A 27,796-nucleotide genomic window follows, 5' to 3' on the forward strand; every position below is an offset into this window, starting at 1 on the left:
GCTACCCCAATGATATGCCCAATATCATCGGAACAGAGCCGAGCAGGTCAAGCAGAGCCAGCGGGTACGAACTAACCTCCCCTCTTTACAAAACTCATGATTTTTCTTTGAATGAGGCACTTGAGTTGCAAAATCATCAAATATACTATACACTCACGAGCCTCACATTGCTCAGGAATATAACTCTTAGAATCGTTGCACTTACTCACAACTGCTATTTGCACGCAATGCTCCTAGCAAACATAGTATCCCCAATAGTCGCAATGCCTCGATCTGCTATCAGCTAAAAAAATTCTGTCATCATTTTCCCTTTTTACCCTTTGCATAAGGCTACCTTTCTGCCTTCCGATACTAAGCATTGTCTCCATTTGCATTTCCTGCATTGCATAAGGCTACCTTTCTGCCTTCCGAGGTTAAACTCTACCTCCATCTACATTTCCTGCAATGCATAAGGCTACCTTTCTGCCTTCCGAGACTAAGCTCTATCTCAATCTGCATTCCTGCATTGCATAAGGCTACCTTTCTGCCTTGCGAGACTAAGATTTGTCTCCATCTGCATTTCATGCACTGCATAAGGCTACCTTTCTACCTTCTGATACTAAGCATTGTCTCCATCTGCATTTCCTGCATTGCATAAGGCTACCTTTCTGCCTTCTGAGGTTAAGCTCTACCTCCATTTGCATTTCCTTGCATTGCATAAGGCTACCTTTCTGCCTTCCGAGACTAAGCATTGTCTCCATCTGCATTTTTCTACATTGCATAACGCTACCTTTCTGCCTTCCGAGACTAAGCTCTGTCTCAATCATCATTCCTGCATTGCATAAGGCTACCTTTCTACCTTCCGAGACTAAGCATTGTCTCCATCTGCATTTCCTGCATTGCATAAGGCTGCCTTTCTGCATTCCTAGACTAAGCATTGTCTCCATGTGCATTTCCTGCATTGCATAAGGCTACCTTTCTGCCTTCCGATACTAAGCATTGTCTCCATCTGCATTTCTCTGCATTGCACAAGGCTACCTTTCTGCCTTCTGAGACTAAGCTTTGTCCCCATCCTGCATCGGCTAAAATATCGCCACCCTTTATTTACGTCTTGCATCGGCTGAAATATCGCCACCTTCTGCATTTCATGGGCTGAAAGATTGCCAAATTGTCCAAAGGCGTCATTTTCAGAGGCACCATTTGCATAACCCGATAACGCCTTGCCATGGCTTGAGGATCCCATTTTATCTCTTGCATATCATTATTCAAAGGCATCATAGTTCGGAGGCATCATTCTCATAGCCCGAGAACATCATTTCATAGCCTGCACAAGTTGCACGAACAACTCACGTGCTAATAATAGCACAAGCTGCACAAGAAGGCGCATAAAAGGGCGACCCTAGGGGGATGGATTCATATGCACAAGATGCACGAGCAACTCACGTGCTAATAATAGCGAGCGCACGAACAATTTACGTGTTGCACGGACAACTCACATGCAAATAATATTGTATATCTAGATCAGCACGAACAACTCACATATTGCACGTGCAACTTACGAGCAAATAATACCAATCGTACGGGCATCTCACATGTCAATAACCACAATTTGCCCGGCGCGGTCACATGCTACAAGTCTAGATCATATTACATAGAAAGCAAATATACAAGAATGTATGTACATGATCAATGAATATCATGTTTCATATCCCCTGGACTGGTTTAAATGAAATGTTATGGTGTAGGCATGTGCAATGTGTGCTATCATAGCTCAATCAAATAGTTTCATCATAAAATAGCAGTTTATCAGGTTCAATCAGCAGAATAACTTCAACGTAACCTCAAATGTGGTATAAATAGCTCACAGAAGGGGTACAAATAGAAGAAACACCACATTATGAATCATAGCAATCAAATCAATGTACATCATAGCCTAATTACGCGGAGTGCGTGGTAACCCTAACACAAAATCCATATTAATCATCTCCCATTTCAACGTTGGAATTTCTATTCTTTGGGCCAATCCACCGGGCATTTGATGTTCGGCCTTCACTTGCTGACAGTTTGGACATTTTGCCACGAAGTCCGCCACATCCTTTTTCATATTATTCCACTAGTAAACTTCCTTGAGATCATGATATATTTTCGTAGAACCTGGGTGCACGGAATACCTGGAAGTGTGAGCTTCTGCCATGATCCTCTCCCAAAGACCGTCAATATCTGGAACACATAGGCGGCCTTGGTACCGTAGGGTACCATCATCCATGCCAAAGGAAAAAGCTATGGTCTTGTGTTTATGACTCCCCTCTTTTAGTTGTGCTAACAATGGATTGTTGAATTGCTCATCTTTCACTTCCGCCACAAGCGATGATTTAGCCCTATTATGCACAATTATTTCTCCTTCATTAGAGTCCGCAAGGAGAACTCCCAAACTAGCCAACTAGTGTACCTCCCTAGCCAACGTCCTCTGATACGCCTCCAAATGAGCCAAGCTCCCCATAGATTTTCGACTAAGAGAATATGCCACAACATTAGCCTTTCTCGGGTGATAGAGAATATCAATGTCATAGTCCTTGAGTAACTCTAGCCATCTTCTTTGTCTCAGACTCAACTCCTTCTGCTTGAAAATATATTGAAGGCTCTTGTGATCCATAAATACATCCACATGGACCCCATGCAAATAATACCTCCAAATCTTTAGTGCAAATACCACTGCCGCAAGATCTAAGTAATGAGCTGGATAGTTCTTTTCATGATTCTTGAGTTGCCTAGAAGCGTAAGCTATAACGTTGCTATGTTGCATTAACACATACCCAAGCCCGATCCTTGAAGCATCACAATACACCATAAATCCCTCTGTACCCTCTGGCAGGGCTAATACCGGTGATGTAGTCAATCTTGATTTCAATTCTTGGAAACTCCTTTCACAAGAATCGGACCATTGGAATTTAATCGCTTTTTGTGTCAATTTAGTCAATGGAGAGGCAAGAGTAGAAAATCCCTCCACAAATCTCCTGTAGTACCCATCCAAACCTAAGAAACTGCGAATCACCGTTGGAGTGGTAGGTCTGCGCCAATTCTTTACCGCTGCAATCTTCTAAGGATCAACCATAATTCCTTCCCTAGAGACGACATGACACAAAATGCGACAGATTCAAGCCAAAATCCAATTATCGAAAATTTTGCATACAATTGATGTTGCTGAAGAGCCTGCAGAACTGTCCTGAGATGGTCAGCATGGTCCTCTAGACTTCGAGAATACACAAGAATATCGTCAATGAACACTATCACAAAGGAGTCTAGAAAAGGCTTGAAGACTCGATTTAGAAGGTCCATGAAAACTGCCAGGGCATTTGTTAGCCCAAAAGACATCACTAGAAATTCAAAGTGCCCATACCAAGTCCTGAAAGCTGTTTTTGGAATATCCTACGCCCTTATCTTCAATAGATGATACCTGGACCGCAATTCAATTTTTGACAAACACGTAGCCCTTTGCAATTGATCAAACAAATCATCTATTCTTTGTAGGGGATATTTATTTTTGATTGTGACCTTGTTGAGTTACCGATAGTCAATACTCATCCATAGCGACCCATCTTTCTTCTTTAAAAACAAGATCGGTGCACCCCATGGTGACACACTCGGCTGGATGAAACCCTTTTCTAGCAAATTCTTTAGTTGTTCCTTTAGCTCTTTCAATTCTACCGGTGCCATTCTATAAGGTGGAATTGATATAGGCTGCGTGCCTGGCATCACATCGATCCCAAAATCGTTCTCCCTGTCTGATGGGATCCCAGGGAGTTCATCTAGAAAGACATCCGGAAATCTATTCACAACTGGTATGGACTCAAGGCTAGGTGCCTCAGCATCGGTGTTCGTAACCTGAACTAAATGATAGATACACCATTTCTTGACCATCTTCGCGGCTTTAAGGTAAGAAATAAACCGACCTTTAGGAACTACATTATCTCCCTTCCATTCAATAATGGGCTCATTAGGAAATTCAAGCCTCATGGTTCTAGTACAACAATCAAGTTTGGCAAAGCATGAATAAAGCCAATCCATTCCCATTATTACATCAAAATCGACAATCCCTAATTCAATAAGATCAGACATGGTATTTATACCCAGCACCATAACAACACAACCTCTATAAACTCGAGCAGCCGTAATTGACTCACCAACAGTAGTAGACACCGAAAATGGCTCATGAAGCTGATTCGGTTCTATCCCAAATTCCATAGCAACAAAAGGTGTAACATAGGACAGGGTGGAACCAGGGTCAATAAGTGCATGCACTTCATGAGATTGGACAGTCAGAATACCTGTAGCAACATCTGGAAAAGCCTCTGTAGTCTAGCGACCACTCATAGCATAGAACCGACTAGGTACTCTTAAACTCTGCGCAGCACCCCTAGCTACACCACGACCTACGGGTGTTGGGGCCCCTCGAGCTGGAGAAGGGGCTTAAGATATAGCAGCTATTGGACTAGATGACTGTGTTGTGCCCCTACCCGCTCCCTGGCAGGATACACGGCAATGCCTCTGAATATGACCCCTCATCCCACATCCATAACATATGGGTAGCTCCAAATAGCAAACCCTTAAGTGCATCATCCCGCACCTGGGGCACAAGGACCTCTGCTGCTGCTGGGACCTCTCTCTTGACCGACCCCGTTGATGGGATCGCTATTGCCCTAACCGGGCCTGAAACGACTCCACTTCTATTGGTTGTGCCCTGCTGGTAATGCACTAGCTAAAGATTGTGCAACCGACTGGGACGACCCTGATGATCTTCCCCTGAAAGCTGATCTTCCCCCACCTAATGACTCTTTCATGTTGCCCATAGACCGGGCTTTACTATTACCCTCTCTCTCCATTCTATTCTTCAATTTACGGTTCTCTATGGCCTGAGCAAATGCTACCATCTTTCCATAATTCATGTCAGAATTCAATGCAGCCGTAGAAGCCTCATTAATAGTCAAAGGATTAAGGCCCTAAACAAATCGGCACACTCTGGCCTCCATTGTGGGCAACATATGAATGGCATTCTTGGACAGACGAGCAAACTCCATGTGGTACTCCCACACACTCCTCCTACCTTCTTTAGATTTACAAACTTTGTGGCATGGGCTGCGCTTGTCTTAGCAGGTAGGAAATGATCTATAAAGGCATCGTCAAACTCGCTCCACCTTGCCGGAGGGCTCCCCTCCTCATGGAAATCTTCCCACAACTCAAACCACTAATAGGCCCCCCCTTTCAGACGATAGGCAGCCAACTCTACTACCTCTGTCTCAGTTGCACCCATAACCTTGAGGGTCTTGTGCATCTCATCAATAAAATCCTAGGGGTCTTCTTCTGGATTGGCACCCATAAACACCAGAGGGTTTAACTGAAGAAATCTGTTTACCCTGGAACTGGTGGAATCCCCTTGCTAGCTAGATTATTTGGGTGCAGCACTCGACCTCTAGGCTTGAGAGGCCACTAGCTGGGTCAACATATGAATAGCTCCCCTAAGATCCCTATCAGAAATACCAGAACCAAAAGCTTGGGCTAGAGGCGGAGCAGGAGTATCAATGGGAGGGATAGTGGTACCCTTTGTAAGTGTAGAAACTGGGGTAGTCTACTCTAGAATAGAAGAACCAGGCAGGGTGATAGTAGGGCGACTACCTTCACCTGCAGTATCAAGCAGTGATTCACCAGCCACTCCTGAGGTGGCATTGGCTTCTTGGCTAATTCTCGTTTCTTCTTAGGTGTCATTTACTGAAAGATAGAACAATGCACTAATTAGAGAGGGAATAGTTTCACCGCACGATCAAGAATATCAAAGAAGGGTGTTATTCCTAAATGCCCAAGTAGCCTCCAACGTATAGATGTGGTGGACTACACACCGATAAGGACTCTACTAGACACGGCTCCGAGACATCCTAGGACACTTAAAAACCTAAGGCTCTGATACCAAGTTTGTCACACCCCAACCTCGGGAGCTGTGACCGGCACTCAATCGAGTGAACCCAACTAAGCAAGCCTTATCGAACACTTTCTACCCAACACGATATGATTAAGGAAACCATGCTTTAATTTGTTTAAACAATAGGAAAGATTGCACATTCAACATTGTTAGTTCATTTTACATCACAACCTTAAACCGTAGTTAAGTTCCCAAGATTCGGTACAATTTGAATTTAGAGAAACAAGAGTTAGAATTACAACATAGTTAATAGACCCATCCAACACCCGTACATAACCCACACATACGTCTACAGAGCCTCTAAGGATACAAAAGACAATGATGACAAAGCCAGCAACAAGGCCTCAAAAGTGGATGTCCGCAATAACAAAAGATACACAATATAACCCCTTGAAGGAGAAAGGGGCTCACCAAGACTTTGAGAAGAAGGTTGCTCCGCTACACACGATCGACACTATCCGCTATGGAGCCACCTACATTCATTTAAAATGTATCTCCCCCGGCAAAAGGGATGTTAGTACCAAGGAATAGTACTAGTATGTATAACTAAATGCCATCTACTTAGAAAGAACTTTCATACACGAATAAGGAAATTACAAGTATAACTCAAACACTTTAAATGATCACAACATTATCAAGTAAAAGAATCATACAATTTTCACATCATTTTCCCATAGCTTTTAGTTTTGGGGAATTTCATATTGTTCATCATTGTCCACAATACAACCGCTATCTTAAGCGGAGTCCGATCTCGACCCGATTAGCTAGGTTGCCTCATTTGAGACATATACTTCAATCTCAAATACAATACCACCATGTGTGCGGCATGGCGTCCGATCTCGGCCCGTTCGGCTAGGCTGCCTTACCAAGGCATTTTCCTTTTTCCATCAATCATCTCATTTCAATCATTGTTTCACATATAACATTTCCACTTTCAATGTTAGATTTGTAGTTTAGAATAATATGTGCACACAAGGGCAAATAAAATTATAAGCCATAAATGAGTCTTCACATAGATGGCATAATATATGCAGCTTCAATCTCACCTTAAGGTCTATGCATCTCAATACATGATTCATATTACTTGCACCCTTTCAAGCTATAAAGAATAGCACATTGATCATATTGAAGCACATCTTTCACGCATATAAGGTCGCAACCCCAAATTCATGTGAAACAACAATCAATACAACAATTCAACTTTAATCATATTGTAGTTACACAAACACCAACGGAGCTCAATTTCTAAAAGACGGGGTTTTAGCCATACATACCTCAGTGGAGCGTTCCTTAAATCCTTACAATAAATTTCGGAATTTCCTAAGAACTTCAATCTATTTTATGAAAATTACAAGTCTAACCAAGAATTAGAGGCATGAATGAGATTCTAACTCATTTAAGTAAATTATCATGCACTAAGTGTGCACAGCAATTTTAGGACACTTTTGTGAGAGATTTTCATCGTCCTATACCACAATTGTTATCTCTTTTGGTTTACAACTACCCCATACCCCATTATCTTTTATGCATGCAAGATTATCAGCCCTTATACCCATGAACCCCCTTGCTAATCACTTATTTTAATGGAATTTTCAAAATTATAGATGAGGGTACAAGCTCTTACCTCTTAGGGTGAAGACCTAGCAATTTCACTTGACAATCGTCAAGGATTTGGGGCAAGGATGGAGCAGGGACTTGATGAAGATCACTCCCTCTCTTTCTAGAACTTCCTCTCTCACTCTATATGCCGTGAAATAATAGCAAAATGGTCTAATGGGGTGTTTTTAATGCGATGGGGTCAGGTTATAAAAGTTAGAAAATAGGAGCCCCGACACGATTTGCGATCGCATAATGGACATGCGGCTCGCAAAATGGACCGCAAAAATTGTCCCAAAATCTGGACAAACTGTTTGGGTATGCGACAGAAATGCGGTCTGCATACCTGTTTTGCGGTCGCATTGTGCACCGCAGAACTGCCCTTCACAAAAATTCCAAGGGAATTATACGATGACTATGTCGTCCGTATATAGATTATGCAATCGCATAATTGGCCGCATGGTTGGACTAAAATTAACCAACACACTGACTGGCTCTGCGGCGACTATGTGGTCTGCATACCTATTATGCGACCGCATAATGGACTGCCAAAATGCACTTTTCTGGCAAACATAATTCTTAACTTTTTTATGAACTTCTAACACATGATCCTATCTTGGCATCACGAGATTCGGGTTTTTGCGTAGAAATTTCCACGGGGCCTCAAATCCCCGTTACTTTGTAGGGGGGACTGATGTTGCTACATTTCTCCATAAATACAATAATATCTCTCTCTCTCTCTCTCTTCTCTTTCTAAGGTTGTTCGTTCTCATTGGTCCGAGGTCACCTCGATATTCATCGCTTTATTACTTGTTCTTCATCATATAGATTAGTATTGGCCATAAAGAGCTTTGTTTAATTTTATCTTCAACTGTTATCCCATCTCCGGCTATCCCCGATTGCTCGAGCTCGACCCCGAGGTCCTTCATCGATTAGACCTGCGTTCGGGAAGCAGGCCCTGCGGTTCAATTATCATCCTGTTTTAGCGTGTATTTAATCTTTAAACTCCATATTATTAGCATTAACTGCTCTAACAACTAGCTTAGGAATAGATCATGTATTTTTAAAATCCCATTTACAAATTTAATTGTGTTACCATTTTCATGGTAAACACTCATATATTTTAAAATGCATATATACTTTCAAAATAGTGCATGAGCATCAACTAGTATTTTTACGTAATTTTTTATAATTTTAAAAGGATTTTAATTAATTTATTCTAGTATTTTATTATCCAAATAATTACTAGTTGCATCACAAACGGTTTTGTGATAATTTTATTGCTTAATTTTATCATTTATATTTATACTAAACTTAAAATTTCATGAATAGCCATATGTACATGTTAGGGTTATAATTGAAATAACTTTTCAATAATGGCCTATGTGTACATAATTACCTTATTTCACAAGAAAATAACCTTTTTGTATTTTTATAATACTAATTAATTATTATCATGTATAAAAATTATTTTTATCATTTAATTAACTATTTTTACAAATGATTTTATCAATTAATTGGGCATTTAATAGATACCTTTTTAATTTTGTTTAATTTCGCACCTAGCCCAAAACTACCCTAGCCCAAATACCCTGACCCAATTCCTAACCCGCCCCCCCCCCCCCCCCCCAAGATCAAATACTGGTCGTTGATCTCAAAAGATCAACGGTCCAGGATCATTTCCTTTTTTACTTAACACCAACTACCCCCTAACCCTAGTCACTTCTCTAATTCTGCCGCCCCCAAATCCCTTCCTTCCTCTCTTCTCTTACAGTCGCTACCTTGAATCTAGCCACCGTCACCGGAAAACCCTCCGTTCCATGGGGTTTCCCTTTGATTTTAGGCCCCAGCTGGCCTCTTACCTTCACTAGTTGTTCGATTTCTTCGTGGTTTGAAGGAATCTTAAAGAGATTCAACTCAGAGTCGACCTAGACTCTTCATTTTCTTTCAATGAACCTGCCTCATGTTCATCGCTATGTTTGTAAGCATTGTTATCGTTTTGTTTATGGCTTGAAACTCCGATTCTTTACTGGATTTTTCTCATCTCGTTCCATTCTTCAAAATCCTCATCTCTTTCTACTTGAGTCTGTTCAGATCCTTGTAGATCTGAAATGATTTTAACTTTATCTGGTATTTTCTTTAAAAAACCTTCTGTGTTTCCTTATTACTAATCAATTTTAATGTTTCTCTAAAACTAGAGTTTCACTTCTTTGCGTTTCTGCAAAACTTTTCTAAAGAAATTTGAATGTTTGATTCTATTACTCTTTGTTTGCTTGACTGCCTATGTTCTAAACCCTAGGGTTTCTGACTACTTCATTAGTTGTTCTGGTATTTGTCTGTTGATCCTTGTCTGTCAATTAGCAGAGATTAATTAATGTTATTTGACTATTTAGGGTTCGAAATTATATTATTCTGCTGAGATTGTTACTTTTTGTGATTTTTACCTATTTTCCTTATTTGTGACTCCTAATTAGTACTACTTGCCTTAATTAGTTTATTAGCCTAATTTCTTGGTTTTGAGTTACTCAAATCATTTTATAAATGGCCTATGACTTATTTCTTGCCTTATATAAACCCCTTATTTGGCCTATTAATTGATTCTCCCTATTTTATGGGGTCTTCCCCAGATTCTTCTGTGTTAATTGATTGAGTTTAGCAGACCCAGTCAACTGGCTAATTTTATTTGTATACCTTATTAGGGCACTCTATTACTCTTTCCCTTATTTTTTTACTTTCCTAAGTGCTATATAAACCCTAATCTGATTTCTTTCAAAGACACGGACACACTCAAAAAGATACAGAAACACACACAAACTCGTATTCACACACACTCTCCATTGTAATTCTTTCTGTTAGTTATGTTTGCTGCACTGTCTAGCCGGCAGAAAGCCAAGGCTATACTATTGGATTCAACTTGCGTTCACCTTCCTATTTGCTATCTCTTAACCGGTATGCCCCTATTTCTGTTATCATAATCTCTTCTATGTGCTATGTGTCTCAGTATACTTCTGTTTTTATACTTGTCTCCTAGCCATCTCCTTCTCAACTACTATGCTTCATCTCCTATTCTCTATGACTTATATGATTAGTTCACTCTAAACCTCAACATATTTATGTTTATTATATGTTTCTTGTTTATTTTATCAGTATGCTTTTGTCTTATTACCTCTTTGTCCTATGTGGTTGTGTGGTTAGTGTTCCAACATGCTTCTGTTCTGCCCTATGTTTCTCTTAACCAGCATGACTTAAGTCATGTCCTGTTCTATATGATAACATGTCCCTGTTTTGCCCATGATACTAGTTTACTCATTCTAAAACTAGGATGTATAATTCCTACTGCCCCACCCTGTTCTGTATGGTAGTTTGATTAGTCATTTGGATTTCAGCATGTTTCTCTGTTTAATACATGTCTATATGCTCACCTAGTTATAGTTAATGGACTAAGTCAATTCCAACCATGTGAAGCCTTGTTTGACATCATTGTGACTCTGTTTTGTCTATGATTCCAGTGTTCCTGGTGATTGCATCAACTGGAATTCATGTCTGCACTCAATATGTTAAATGTGGTTTTGTTTGTAGTTTTTGATCTTGTACTTTTATATACTATTTTCAACTCCTACTCTTAGATATCTAGGGTCATGCCCCTCCGGTGTAAGCACTGTCTAGGAATCCATGAGACTCCTCTGAACTCTGACACGCCGGGGATGTCTTTTCCAAACTTGTTTATAAAAATTATTTCTTTGAAAAAGTTCTGGTGTGACCATTGCCCGGGGTCCCTGAGGCCCTTTGGAACTTTGACACACCAGAAGCCCATTTGGTGTAATATGGACTATTGGTGTACTCCAGATCAGATTGAAGGCCTGGCTTCCAGGTTGATTTTGGGCCTGCCAAGGTTCCCTATAGTATAGTAATTTTCATTATGTAATTTATTTGTATTGGCATGTAATAACAATATTTTTAAAATAGATATTGGGATATTTAGTAAACAATTGAGAAGGGATTTTTATATCTTTGTTGGGGTTCAGGTAGAAACCATGCCCATAGGTGATTGTGATGATATTTATATGCATTAGAAACCATGTTATAGGTTTTATCTCATTATGCTGAATTTTCATACTTTGCATCTTAGAAATCCTGCTTATAGGATCTACATGTATTTTTAACTCAGCGTGCACTAGTGACCATGTCCATAGTGTTCTGTCTGTTTGATTAACCAATTTTCCTAGCGATGTGCTTAAGAATTCTGCCCACCTATGATTAATAGAAATCATGCCTATAAGGTCTAGAAAATCAGTCTTTGTATTTAGAAACCATGCTTATAGGATTTCAAAATCAGTTCATGCATTTAGATATCATGCCTATAGGATTTCAAAAATCAGTTTCTGAATTTATATATCATTCCTATAATGTTTTCAAAGTCAATTCCTGCATTTAGATATCATGCCTATAGGATTTTAAAAATCAGTTTATGTATTTAGATATCATGCCTATTAGGTTTCAAAACCCGTTTCAGCACTTAGAAAGCATGGCTATAGGATTTAAAGATAAAATCTGCTATTAAAAATTAGTAGTTTATTTACAGTTGAGATGCCATATCTATAGGGTTCTGCCTGACTATCACTTAGGCAAGCTTGTAGGTTAACTAAAATTCTGGGTCTAAAACTGTGATTGTTTGTTTGAAATATGCTCGGATTCAAAGTGTTAACAAAATCAGTAGGCAAACAAATAGTTATTCATATGCATGCTTTAATAAAACTATTGTATATTCTGTGTATGCTTACTAGATATCCTGCCTATAGGATCCTAAAACCATTTGTTTGAATAGCGTGCATTTATTTGTCTATTTGCGGAGGTTAACATGAGCCCACTTAATTGATTCCTTATATGATAGTCCTATATGGATTTTGTCTGTCGCTTAGTTTTCTCCTTTTAAACAACATAGATGATTCTACAACTGCCTCAAATAGAGGTCCTAAACACCTCCACGGCCAGAGGTAACGGACGGGTAGTGCACGCATAGTGTTTACCATGAAAATGGTAACAGCAATTAAATTTATGAATGAGATTCTAAAAATATGTGATCTATTTTCTTGCTAGTTGTTAGAGCTAATGATGCTAGGAATATGAAGTTTAATGATGAAATTCAAGCTTAAACGAGGCAGTAATCAAACCGAGGGGCTTACTGCCCTGGCTTCGGACTGATCGACGAAGGACCTCGAGGACGATACCTGAGCTCGATCTCGAGCTATAGGGGGTAGTCGGGAAGGGGATAACAATTAAGATACGATTAAACAAGGCTCTTTATGGCCAATACCAAGTAATAAATGAAGAATAAATGGGAGAGGAGTAAGTACTAAAGTGGCCTCGAGCTAATAAGAACAAGCAAGTTAGAGAGAAGAAAGAGAGAGAGTTATTATTGATATTGTGTAGAATCATTTGAGCAACATCAGCCCTTTACAAAGTGGCATGGATTCCCCTTATATAGTAGAGATAATACAATATAGTACAAAGTGCATTAAATGTAAAGATACAGGGATGGTACGGCTAGGCACGGTGCTAGTGTTTGCTGATTCTAGTTGCTCGCCTTAAGAATCCCCCGTCCTCAGAATTTTTACTAGGTCGCGGACGAACCTCGAAGGAGGGATCGTAATCCTGCAACCTCGAGATGTTGATATGACTCCCCGAATGTACCTTAGCGGCGAGAAATAGACCCCTATGATTTCACCGCATACAGATAGTCTCTGCGTTTCCTAGAGTGACGTAATAGGAAATGATATTGAACCATCATCTCGAGGTCATTATTGACGGGATGTCGACCATCTAAGAGCATTAAATGCCATTCCCCAGAGAATTGTGCAAGGCCACCGTCAGATGCGGTAATCGAGGAACCCACGAACTGCCATTGGCTCGTCCCTTCTGCTCCCCAGTAATTCCTATAAATACACCGGTTGCTAGATGCTTCCCATTTTCACCCCACTTACAAGACCGCGAGTCAGAATTTTGTATTTGCCACTCTTTCATCTTTTTATAGAAGGATTTTTACCATTGACATGGCTAGGACTTCTAGGACAGTTCCCCGATGGAACGACATTGCATCGTCGCCCCGATCACCTAGGGAAGAAACCAAATCGATTCCCACTTTGGAACAATGTACCCCACCTAATCTTGACACGTCAGAGGATTTTCATGTTGAGACTACTTCATATATATCGGGCCAGTGTGAGCACGTGTCCCGATACGTTAGCATTGTGACCGATATTAGCAAGGTGAGGGAGGACTGCCGATGGAGCAAGGTAGTGGAGGTAGAGATTCCCGATCCCAACGATAATATTACTGACTTCAAGGTTAGCTTCCTTTATGTATACACTTACCCATTCACCCTGAGTGCTGATAAATCCATCGAGTCTCCTCCCCTGGAGATCGACCCAATTATTCTTGACTTCTGCAACCGATTCCAAGTGACACTTGGTCAAATCTACCCTTCTTTTTGAAGGATTGTGTTGATGCTTAGACATTTCATCGAAGGGGTTGAAGGTGAGGTTTTTACCCTTAATCATCTGATCGGAATGTACAGCCCTCGACTGTATCCAGGCTTAATTAGGCTCCGCCATCGGTCCAAAAAATCTTTTTTCACTAGCGTCGATGAGGGAAAGGACCGAGGATTAATGAGCATGTTTATCCTAGTGAGGACCACAGATATCATCCCGGCCCAGAGAATGCCCTTTCCGTAGAGGAGGAATGGCCGACGTAAGCGATTTTCCCTTTAGCCGCTTTTCGACTATTCTCCCATTTGACATAATAATCTATTTGTGCTTTCTGCAACCACTTCTTGGCACCCGGAGGTGGTCCCAGATTTGTCGGGATAGATCAGGCAGTTGAGCAAGAAATTCTCATACTGCATTCGGTCTTGGACCGGCCAGGCTATGAAGCGTTCGGTGGCCAAGAATCATGGTAAGGTTCTTTTACCACCTATGCATCGTATTTTGTGTTTCCGTCTAAGCCCTTAGCGAAAGCATATTACGGTTATTGTGTTGGTGCAGGTCTTGGCGAGAATATGCAGAGGCCGCCATTGATGGTTAAGCAGGGGCCTTAGAGCCCGGCACGAGCAAGAAAAAGAAAAGTAGGGTAGTCGTTGTTCGTCCTGCGATAAAGAAAACTAGGCCACTCGAGCACCGAGCCACTATCAGGACTGCTTCTCTAACCTTAGGGTCGAATGCTGATACCGAAGGAGAGGACGATGGTGGAAGATTGTTAAGAAGGAGAACGAGATCAAGTGAAAGATACTTGCAGGCACCTCGGTCGGAGGCTGCTGAGTGCGGAACGGCTGGCTCCGATCGGGCTCGTGAGTCGGGGGTCCTTAAAGAGGATGTTCATGTAGCTTCGAATCACGCAATTTGATGTAGCTTCTACCAGGGAGACCGTTGGAGTTGATCCTAAGGGATCGGAGCTCAAGGCCTTCCAGGAACGTGGGTTGCCACTTGGAGAAATCGGCAAACTAAATGACTTTATTTCAAACTTTTCAGTTTCATCTGGGAAACTGCAAGATCCCCATGGGATGATTGGCGCCACAGCTGGGACTCTTCCCAAAGTGGGGGACTTTATTTCTAACATTTTTTATGGCATTATCGACAGAGCTCACCTTTCATCCTCGGGTGTCATTCTTCGTCTTTCTAACTTTTCCATTGTGCTGCAGTGTAAGGAGATGTACAACCATGCCATCTTTCAGTGCCGCGGGGAGCTTTCTTATCACATACAGGAGAGTAATAAAGTTACTTTGAAGCTGTAGGATTCAGAGGCTCGCTCTGCCCGGGGAGATAAGGAGCTAGGAGAAAATCGGGCCACATTGGAGACGGCCCTCCGGGAGAAGCCCAATCCTGCTACTCAGGTATTTTGCCTTGCTCATACCCGACCTTTTACCCCGTATTCACATACGTTCCGTACTCGTATATTCATTGGCTTGCCCTTCTTCCGTAGGTCGGGCAGAGTGGCTCGCGGATTAATCAGTTGAATGTGGAGATCTCTGGGTTGAGAGAGCGAAATAAAATAATGGCTGGGGAGTTGGTGGCATCCCAGGATCTTCTCATAGATACTCGTAGGGAGATTGCTGCTTTGGCCGCGGATAAGTCCAAGACCGAACGAGATGCTACTACTTATCGGGAGGATTCGGCCACAATGCATATTATGGCTCGTGACATATCTATGGCTGCTGAGCAGAAACTATCCCGAGCTATCGAGCATGCTAAGGCAGAGCCGAGGAGAGTGACCCTGGAGGAACTCGGGGCCAGAGGCATCGACCTATCAGCAGATCTTAAGGAGGCCCGTGTAGTGGAGGAAAGATTGGCTCTTTTGATTGCCCCTGATAAGGGCAAAGACAATTGTGACGAGGAGTAGTCTCCGAACCTTTTTTGTATGCCTTCCCTTTTTCTTTGTATGCTGCCCCCCGAGAAATGGAAAGTGTAAAGACATTTTTTCTTTTTGTGAATGTATAAAAGGAGATTTCATTTTCTCAGACCTTCTCCTTGCCTTTTTGCTTTTGCGTTCCAGCATCGGCCCTTTAGGGCCTGCTCTTTGGGCAAACAGGGTCCCTGAAACTGGCCGTGTCCCAAGGTTGAATCGATAGCTTCTCTCGAACCGATGTTTATGACGTCGGGGGTCTCCCAAGGTCCCATGGTTTTCTGAGTCATTGTGGGAGCCGGAGTGATTCCAGCAGTACACTCCCCTAGGAGAGGGTGACATTAACGCGGCCAGAATAAATTGGCCCTCTTGGGTAAACGGGTAGTTGTTGCTTTGCCCCTATATATTTTCTCATTTGCCTCTTAAGTGGCGATTTTGCAGTTCTTGATAAGCCTATCTCTTCTGCAGAGCCTGGCCCTTTGTGCTAGTCCTTCTGCTTCACTGTTTCAGGAAATTATTTGCTCGGATCCTCACTTTCTCCCCCTTATTTTGTTGTAGCCATAGCCGCTGCTTCGATGCCTAATCATCGGACAGAGGGGATTCTCTCTTGTGCTCCATATTCGGTTGGTACCAGCGGTTCGCCTCCGATTTCGGGAGAGCAGGGCTCGGGGTGTCCTGCCTCGAGGAGGACTATCACACTGGGAAAACCTTCCAATGTTCTGGGCCATCGAGAGCATGTGTCGAGGATTGTTTCATCGGTGAGGAAGGAGAATCTCGAGATGATCAAAAAAGAATGTGGATGGGGAGAAGGCGCGATTTTGCAAGTACCTTCCCTCGAGGAGAGTGTCATGCAAGTACCGGGTCGTGCTTAATTTCTATAGAAGATATCAAGTAACGTTTGCATAGGTTTAACCTTTTCTTTGGAGAATAGTGCAGTCGATGAGATATTTTGCTGACAAGGCCGAGATAGAATTTACCCTCAGCCACCTCGTGAGGTTGTACCAGCCATTGCACTATCGAGGCCTGATTGCTCTTCAACGTCGGTCCACCCGAGCTCCTACAATCGGCAATGAGGAGGATGAGGACCGTGGATGAATAAATTGTTTGTTTGAATCCAAATGACCGATGTTATACCTGGAGAATATTTTCCGTTTTTTAAGAGATGGAACTTCACACGTAAGTTTTTCGTTTGAACTGCCTTTATCTCAACCTGAGGTTGGCCCCGTAATGATATCTTTCTATTTTTTGTTTACAGCAACTCATTGGTCACCTGGAAATGTCCCTGATTTAGTTGAGTGATCTTGTAAGCTAGCAGCTTGCTCGATTTATGATAGGCGCCGGTGGCGAGATCTGTCAAAAGGGAGATGGGAGGTGAAGCATCATGGTAGGAGCCCCGGCGTTTTTTCTCCTTAGAGATGGCTTCCTTCTTGCCGGCTTATCTCAATTATCTGCTACAGGTGTCGGTAGTCCTTTCAAGGCGAGGCCAAGTCCTCCAGGGAGGAGAAGAGGTTGTTGGCCTCGGGGCCAAGGAGCACTGGTAAAAGGAAAGATGTTTCGTGGTGCGATGGCAAAGGAAAGCGAGCTCGTCTCTTTACGACGTGATGTAGACCAGAGCCGGGCCCGGGAGGCCCTCTTGGAGAAACAGGTACCTTGCATTTCACGCTAGCCTGCATTCCCTTTTTTGTCTTCTCGCCTTGATGTTTTGCTATTTCAGTTGAAGGATAAGGCGGATGAGCTGGAACATCTCTGGGTGAGGTTGGAAAAGCTAAACGCGAATTCACCGAGCTGCAGGTGCTTGTGAATGCCCATTTTGTGGCCAAATAGAGGGCTCAGGCCGGGGGCTTCGACTCTTGAGGCGCAAATTCAGACCGCATGTGCGAATGATTATGCTCGGGCAAAGATGGCCGCAAGGCTTTCATCCGAGATTTCAAGGGAGAAAGCCAAGGCGGTGAATGTCCGAGCTGAGGTTGTGATGAACAATACCCGGGCAGGACAGAAAATAGCGGCTTATCAAGAAGTGCTACCGCTGCTAAAATTGAGCTGAAGAGGACCCTCAACCGTGCAAACAATATCAAGGAGTATGTGAGGTGCAGATCCCGGAGGGAAATCCTTGAGGAGATTCATGCCAGGGGCTTCGATCTCTCGGGGGGATTGAGCAAGCCAAAGGATAGGAGTATGATGTCGAGTTCCTTCTATCCGATGCTGATGATGATGAGGAGAAGACCACCGGACCGTAGTTGCCGAAAAAGGGGGAACATCTATTCCCTACCTTCTTCGTTGTGTATATAGCTTTCATTATATGTCGTAGGTTGAGATAGTGCTCCACCGCTAAAATGTATGAATAAGAGGGGGGAACCCTGCAATTTGTATCTTCTATATTTCTGCCCGTTGGAGTTTCAATTGAGTCGACTCGACCTTGGATTGGCAAAAACCTCCGAACCCACAATGTGGCCCTGATATTTATTAAGCCGGCAATAGTGGCTTTCATTTTTTGCCCTTAGGCTTGCATGATTTAACCTTCTTTGGGTCAAGTCTCCGAGTCGGGATCCGACTCGAGCTCAATTTACCCTCGAGTTTTACGTTTGCATGGGCTGGCGATAGTGGCTCTTACGCCTTGGGTCGGAGCGACCTTTTATATATGTGGCCCTTAGGCATATGTAGTTAACTGTTTTGGATCAGATCTTCGAATAGGGTTACGACTCGAGCTCATTTTAATCCTCAAGTTATTAATTTTCAAGCTGGCGACAATGGCTCCTACGCTGTTTGTTCATTGAGACCTTTTAGTGTGCGGCCTGGAGGCTCGTTTGGCTGGCGATAATGGCTCTTATGCTTTTGCATATGGGCTTTTTTGTAGGCTTTGTTTCCACTCGTTAAGGTCTTTTTGAAATTATTTTGCCTGACCCGTCGTCGGTTCTGGAAGAACCTCGATTTCAAGTCATTAGCGGCGATGTTCGAGCACCACGGAAGGTTTTATCTCGTAAACTTAGTAGCTCGAAGCCTTGTGATTTGGACCTGACATGGTCGAAGCTCATTTTTGCCTGTTGAGGGAAGCCTGTTTTAACCGGTTCTTTTCGAAGTATATTCGAAGTAGTGGCTTGCGATTTTGTTAGCAACAGTCAGGTGTCCCCAAATCGCGTTAATTTGGCTGGAGCAGCCGTATTGACCGTAGTCATATGTGTTCGGCTGGAGCCATTTTTGATCCCGAGTGATAGTTTAGGCGTCTATACCGAGGGTATGCCCTACAGGATTCTTACAAATGCGACGTATAGCCTAAACTTTGGGATTGAGTTTTACACTTGTAGTAAGGTCTTACAAAATCTTCAGGCCTGTTGAGGTCTTACAGTTTGTCATGCCTGTTGAGGTCTTACATTTTTTTGTTGCTATATAGAATAGATCTGGTTACGCCGAGTCTGCCCGCTCGGAGTCTTACAGTAAGCTTCGAGTTTTCCAGTGCATGGCAATTGGTGACAGTCTCTGAGTCATCAAGTTTACTTAGGCTCTAAGGAAATTACTCGTGAGCTCGGAACTGCCTCGTTGGGGCCTTATGATCCTGGAGTTCCGACCCTGGGGTAGTACGGATGCCAAATTGTTGACGCTAAGTCTCCGAGTATTTCGCAACTCATTTGGTGGAGGAATCCTTGTCGTGAGCATATGGAAATTCCCTTTTCTGGAGTACGAGATGCTGGAAGATATTCTTTATTGCTCGGCGTAAATATATGTTGTTTTATTGTTGTGAGCTCGGCCCGAATAGGCGCGGCTCCTTTGACCATTTGGTCCAGTGCACCATTTCCCATTGGAGCTCCGTTTGTAATTTCCTAGTGTGGGGCTGGTTGTAGAGAAAGTCTCGCAGGCTCGCTGATTCCTTTTCGAGAAGTGCGCGGGTGTTGCCTCGTTAAAAACCCCTGCCGGTAAAAACCTATTTCGGGATAAAAAAACCGATCAAAGGAAAAGAGTGCAACAGGCGCTTTGAAGCCTCAGCATCTTCGAGCCGAAATGGCGTCCGGATTACCTTGGTCATTGGCCTACGTAAGAGTTGTCATGATGTAGAAGACAGAAAGAGGGATGGGTGATCATACCTTGGTGGTGACGACGCTCTAGAGTTCTGGCGCTTATTCGGCGATAGATAAGTGATCCTTTATTTGAATATGTATGGGTCGACCATCAAAGAATTGTATGGATGATGTGTTGGACCTCATCTGCTTTGTTCCTTTCGGCTATTTCTACTTATCACGATTGGTTTATAGCCCGGATGCTGAGAAATTCTCGAAGGTGGCTGTTATCGAGCAATTGGGCCACTTCCTCTCGAAGTTGCCTACAATCTTCGGTTCGGTGCCCGTGCGAGTTATGAAACTCGCAAATCAAACTGTAGTTCCTGTGGGAAGGATACAAATGTACCGATTTGGGCCATCTGGCACCCCTGATTTTGCTAATGGCGAGCATGATGTCTTACACAACGACGTTGAAGCTATACTCTGATAGGCATGGCGCCCTTGTTGGCCCTGCATACCCGTCGAAGCCACCTCTGTTGAGGGGTACCCAAGGGTTCTGTCCTTGGTCTACCAATCGTTTGTTACTGGGCAGATTGCGCTTTGGAATGTTTCTCCTATCATCGGGGTATGGCTGGTACCTCTCTTTATTCGACCTTGACTCTTTTGCCAAGAGCCTGCTCGGGTATACTAAGCCCGTAGGGGATCCTCGATCAGATTGTTGTGGACGTCCGACCAGGTTACGGCGGGATATTCAATCAGATTCTCGTTAAGTTGCCTTGATGCCACCGAGTTTCCTTCATTAAGGCCTTGAGTGAAGGCCTGCACTGCCCAGTCGTCGGAGGCCGGGGGTAGCCCCATTCGTTCTGTCTGAAAACGAGACACGAATTCTCCCAGCATTTTGTTCTCCCTTTTCTTAATCTTGAACACGTCGGACTACCTTGTTGCTACCTTAATGGCACCGGCATGTGCCCTTACGAAGGAGTCTGCCAGCATGGGAAACGAATCTATGGAGTTGGGAGCTAGGTTGTCCTACCACATCACGGCCCCCTTCGAGAGCGTTTCTCTAAATTTCTTCAGCAGGACTGACTCAATCTCATCGTTCTTTATGTCATTGTCCTTCACCACACACGTGTAGGCGGTGACGTGTTTGTTGGGATCCGAGGTCCCGTTGTATTTTGGGGGTTCTGGCATTCTGAACTTCTTCAGAATGGGTTTCGGAGCTGCTTCGTTTGGGAACAGCCATTGCATGAACTTTCTCGAAACTATACCTTTCAGGATCAGGGGTGCACCCGAGATTTGGTCAACTCTGAAGTTATAGGTTTTGACCTTCTTATCGTTAGCTGCTATCATTTTCTTGCCTGACTCAATACTTTTGGCGAGATCTTGCAGCGTTCTCACGATGGCAGGATCGTCTACCAATCCGTTGTTGCTTGACCTCTCCGGTGCTTGTTTGGGGGGGAACTATTTCTAGCGCTGCTGTCCTGGGAGTCTTTGGATGGCTTTGTAACTAATCAATGGCCAATTATTGTGCTTGCTACATTTCAAAAATAACATGAAGACTAACTTCCTGTTCTTCCCGGGCTGGGGTTCTTTGGGCTTCCTGTCGGTCGCTATGTCGTACGCTCCTATCGGTGTGTGAGGTTTCATCGACCTATTGTGCATCCTGTGAATCTGCGTGCACTAGAACTGGTCTGAGCGCGTCATTAGGACTTTGTGGTTTCTCTCTGGCAGGTGGAGCAACCACGCCATTTTCCCCGTGGTTTTTGAGGTTGTCGTTCTCGACTCTATTCACCGAGCCAGACATTTTTGCCTAAAATCAAGAGATCTTGGACAAGAAAAAGTGTGAAAGATAACTTGCATTTTTGTGATGGAAACAACAAGAAAATAATCACTATTGTTTTAGCCCCACGGTGGGCACCAAACTGTTTACCGTGAAAATGGTAACAACAATTAAATTTGTAAATGGGATTCTAAAAATATGTGTTCTATTTTCTTGCTAGCTATTAGAGAAAATGATGCTAGGAATATGATGTTTAACGATGAAATGCAAGCTAAAACGAGGCAGTAATCAAACCGAGGGGCTTACTGCCCTGGCTTCGGACTGGTCGATGGAGGACCTCGGAGTCGATACATGAGCTCGATCTCGAGCTATCGGGGGTAGTCGGGAAGGGAATAACAGTTAAGATACGATTAAACAAGGCTCATGGCCAATACCAAATAATAAATGAAGAATAAACGGGAGAGCAGTAAGTACTAAAATGGCCTCGAGCTAATAAGAACAAGCAAGTTAGAGAGAAGAAAGAGAGAGATATTATTTTTATTGTGCAGAATCCTTGGAGCAATATCAGCCCTTTACAAAGTGGCATGGATTCCCTTTATATAAGAGAGGGAATAAAATATATTATTGAGTGTATTAAATGTAAAGATACAGGGATGGGACAGCTAGGCACTGTGGTAGTGTTTGCTGATTCTAGCTGCTCGGCTCGAGAATCCCCCATCCTCTGAATCTTTACTGGGCCGCGGATGAACCTCGAAGGAGGGAGCTCGATTATAATTCTGCGGCCTCGAGATGTTGATATGACTCCCAGAATGCACCTTAGCAGCGAGAACTAGACCCCTCTGATTTTACCGCATACACATAGGGTACATACTGGATGTTATTAGAATGCTTAGGTAATAATCAAAAGGGTAGGGTAATTGGGTAGTAAAAGGAAATGATGACATGTGCGCTAATGCTATGTGTAGCACCTCAAGTTGGGGACGATTACCAAGTATTGCACAGAAGTGATCATATAGGCTAAAAAACTTAGGATCCCCTTTTACTGCTCATTTTAAAAGTAATATCTGTTTGTTTATCTGCTTATAAGACTAATTCGCTTAAATTTAGTTTGGCCGGGACACACCGTTGTGGACCTCGAGGGGTGCATAACACCTTTCCCTCAAGGTAATTTCAAGCCCTTACCCAATCTCTGGTAATGTAAACTAGTTCATGAGTTGTTTGCTTTAGGTGCCCTAACGCACCTTAATCTGTTAGATGGGGACTTTTCAAATCTCATACCCGATTCCGAAAGTAAAAGAGTTTTCCCAAAATGTCAAAACCCGGACTCCGCAAGGAAAAAAGGGGGCGCGACAGGAACATGATCTAGGGAGCCTCTCCACTCCAACCTTGGAAAACTTGGCATAACCAACGTCACGATCTTAGCGTGACACTCAAGAATAGAATGACATGGTGACAATCAATACATGCAAATAATAACATCAAAATCGACCATATTAAGAAACCAAAGATCAACCCTAGTCTCATAACCTTCACTGGTAACCATACATGACCGTTAAACACCATCCACCATAATAGAATCCCCACCAGTGTAGATACATGTACATGCAACTGAAGAATCATGTGGCATATCCAAATAATAAGCAAAATATGATGACATATATGAATAAGTGGAACCAGGATCAAATAATACTGAAGCATCCATGTGGCACACTAAAACAATACTTGTGATCACGGCGTCGGAAGCAACTACATCTGGCCTGGCAGTAAATGCATAGCAATGGGCCTGACCACCATATGACTGACCTTTCCCTATTAGGCGACCTTGTCTCGAACAGCCTCCACCCCGAGCTAGCTGAGCGGGTGGTGTAGCAACTGGTGCAAGAGTGATAAGCTGAACTCCCTGCTGTATTGGACCTCCAAAAAGATGGGGGAAATGACTTCTTACGTGACCCAACCATATTTATAGCAACCACAAACTAAGGATAACTGTAAGGCTTGAATCGGACCTTGTGAACCAGAATAACCATTAGAAGAGCCCGCTATTAACGAACCCTGAACTAACGGAGTGCTATAAGAGCTCTGAGAGGGAAATGGACCGAAGGATCACTGAACTGGACGAGCATTATATGAGTTGTGGCTAGATGATGAACCACGAGGAATCTGACGATCTTTGCTGTGATGTGGATGACCTCCAGATGAGGTACCACCAAAACCACCCAAACCACAAGCTCTTTTGCCGTCTCGATCCTCATGCTCAAGCCTACGAACCGACTCGAAACATCTAGCAATATCCGCCACTTGGTCAAACCTAACATCTGTCTCAGCCTCTCAAGCCAAACTATAATGCAGGTCATAGTTGAGGCCATTAATAAACCTCCTAATCCTCTATCTCTTAGTAGGAACCAACCATACTGCATGACATACCAAATCTGCAATTCTTATCTCGTAGTGAGTCACAATCATATATCCCTAACATAGTTTTTCAAACTCTCTATGCAACTACTTTCTATGAGTGAGAGGGGCAAACTTCTCTAACAAGAGAACTAAGAACTCATGCCAAGTAAGTGGTACAGTGCCAGCGTGCCTACTCGACTCATAAGTCTGCCACCATCTATAGGTTGCTCCTGTCAGCTAAAAGGTAGTAAAGGCAACTTCACTGGTGTCCATAATACCTATTGTGCGAAAAATCTGATGACATCAATCTAGAAAAACCTAAGCATCATCTAAATCTCCTCCACTAAACTCGGGCAGATCAAGAATCATGAACTGCTCCAACTTCTTATATTCATCATCAGACATAGGTGGACCAACCTCGGTCGGACAGAAACAACTGGTTAAACTGGTAATACCATCGGTGTCTGGTAACCCTAAGTTAGCTGCTCCGGTGTACGGGTGGCACGAGTATAGGCTCCTCCCCTAGCATGTGAGGTAGCTGGAGCAACTAGTGCCACACCCGATTGAGCCAAACTCATGCACACACTCAATATCTAAGCCAATGTGTCTTGAAGACCAGGTATAACAATAGGTCCTGCTAGTGTCTGAGTTGGTCCCAACGGCTCAACAACATCTGGAACCTCCTCCTCTACTGGAGTGACTGATGACACCATAATTGTTGCTCTAGCTACAGTGCGATCCCCACCCCGGCCCCTACCTCAGCTCGAGCATCTTGTGGCCCTAAGTGGAAGTACTGGTGCATGTCTGCCTGATCCGTTTGAACATATCCTCACCATCTGTAAGAGAATAGAAGAGTAAAGGTTCAAATTCTAGAATTAATAAATCTGCACAACAAGAATGCAAGAAGGTGAAGCTTCCTGATAGTTCGGTAGCCTCTCATAGATAAGTACAAATGTCATTGTACTGATCTGCAAGACTCTACTAAACTTGCTCATGACTCGTGAGACCTGGTGACTTAGGGCTCTAATATCAACTTGTCACGATCCAACTCATACTGGAGCTGCGACAGTTCCTAACACTACTTACTAGGCAAGCCAACCATTTTACACTAATAATGAACTCAATAAAGCAGACTTAATAATCTCAACAGCGAAAAAATATCATAAAATATCTGAGAAAACAACGATAGTACTAATACAACCATCCTAGAGATCTAGTGTCAACGAGTACATGAACAATACTGAATGTCAAAATACAAGGTGAAATCCTCAATATAACTGTTTGAACAATAGAACTATGATGACAAAAATAAATGAAAGAGAACTCCAAGGTCTGCGAATGACATATCAGCTACCTCGTAGTCTCCTCAAGTTGGTACCAATACAACTCTAGCAATCGCCGCGCCCAGATGTACCTGGATCTGTACATGAAGTGTAGAGTGTAGTATGGGTACAACCGACTCAATGTACTCAATACGTAACAAACCTATCATTGGGCTGAAAGAAGTGATAAGCTTAGAAGAAAATTAGAGTCCAACATCAATAATCAATAACAACTCATAGTGTGACAAAGACAGTTAAAACAATTAACTCGAGGTTATCATGTTCAACTCATTCATAATTACGGAAAATTAAACATGCCTTCCAAGATTAATAGTCAAAGTCCAACATAGATAAGACATTTCATTTATCAGCTAGTATGAGGAAAGTACTTCTTTATACCTACATGTCATGTCAATAGCATCGCAATGAAACTATCAAGCATAACCACACTCAGCATGCTCCTGATACCTGACACAATGTCCCTCACTTTCACATGCAACTACACTCAGTAATGTACGGGTGTGTCGCATTGTTGCAACATGCAACCCGATCCAAATATTAAATGTTTGCAATGTTCAGCCCGATCCATATATCAAACCACCACAGCTTGCAAAACGATCCAAATATCAAACTATTATGGCGTGCAACCCTATCCAAATATCACTCACAACACGACTCTATGGCACAGATCAGCCATCAATCTCTCAAGTCTTAATAACTCACATCTCATAGACTTTAGCCCAAATAGTATCACATATAAAATGAAGCAACAATAAGTGATATAATAAACAAATCATGTACAGAGACTGTGATATAATATATGGATAAACAATTATGCCTGAGAATATGACTACAATTAAGGCAAACAACTCAGACAACAATAATAGCCATATTATGTCTCAAACAAATATTTACATATCCTAGACATGATTTCTAATGTGAACAATAACTCACATAGTCATACAAATGGAGAAAATATGATACTAAGGAAACATGATGGCAAAACAGGGCATATATTAGCCTAAGAATTGCATGGATCATGAATACCCTGGTGCACGCACACACGTTCGTCACCTAGCACGTGTGCCCCCCCAACAAATCTCAATTATCATAGTTATCAGGGTTAATTACCCTCAAATCTAAATTTAGATATGTTACTTACCTCAAAATATAAAAAAATCAATACTCCAGAAAGCCCTTCCCACGAGAAAGGGCCTCCAAGCGACTCAAAGTTAGCCAAAACAACTCAATATCATCAATAGAAGCCATAAGGAACAATTCCAAATGATAAAGCTAAGATCTTGAATCAAATATGCAAAGTCAACCTAGGGCTCGTACCCCGAAATCTAACCAAACTCATAAATTCTGAACACCCATTCTTATACGTCTCTAAAAATATATTTCTCAACCAGTTCCAATCTCATATCGACCCTTAAATCATCAAATCTCACTCTCCAAAATCATAGTCAAACTCCCCAAATTCTACCTTAAGTACAGAACAATAATGTGATCAAATCATAAGGCACAAAAAGAAGCATGTTGGTGTACGTAATTGCTCAAGTACTCTGCTTAGTCAATGATGTGACATATAAAGACGATATACAATTAAATCTGGTAATAACCAAGGAAATTGAAGTAAATATGAAGTGCAAAACTAAACAATACTGGCTAGTTTTACCTTAGAATTTCCTTAACCGTACCAACCACTAATCAGTTTTTCCTCAAATCTGAATGTACATCATCAAGAAGGCACATAAGAGGGCGACTCCAGAGGGATGGATTCATATTCACACGCTGCACAAACAACTCACGTGCTAATAATAGCGAGCACACGAACAATTTATATGCTGCACGGACAAATCACGTGCTAATAATATCGATATTTATACAACTCACAATCCACCCGGCATGGTCACAGGCTTCAAGTCCAGATCATATCACAAAGAAAGAAAATATACAAGAATACATGTACATGATCAATGAATATCATGTTTCATACCCTCTGGACTGGTTTAAATGAAATGTTATGGTGTAGGCATGTGCAATGTGTGCTATCACAGCTCAATCAAACAATTTCAACACAAAATAGCAGTTTATCAGGTTCAATCAGCAGAATAACATCAATGTAACCTCAAATATGGTACAAATAGCTCACAGAGGGGGTACAAATAGAAGAAACACCACATCATAAATCTTAGCAATCAAATCAATGTACATCCTAGCCTAAGCACTACCCCTAACATGAATAGTTCTGTGGTGCACTCATATGGGCTCAACCCCATACATATGCACCACTCATTGCACTTATCAATCACAAATAATTCAGGCAACAAGTGCCTCGACCAAGTTTTGGTAAGACACTTACCTCAAG

The sequence above is a fragment of the Nicotiana tabacum genome, chromosome 7 (genome assembly GCF_000715075.1).
Source record: "Nicotiana tabacum cultivar K326 chromosome 7, ASM71507v2, whole genome shotgun sequence".
NCBI classification, from domain to species: Eukaryota; Viridiplantae; Streptophyta; class Magnoliopsida; order Solanales; family Solanaceae; genus Nicotiana; species Nicotiana tabacum.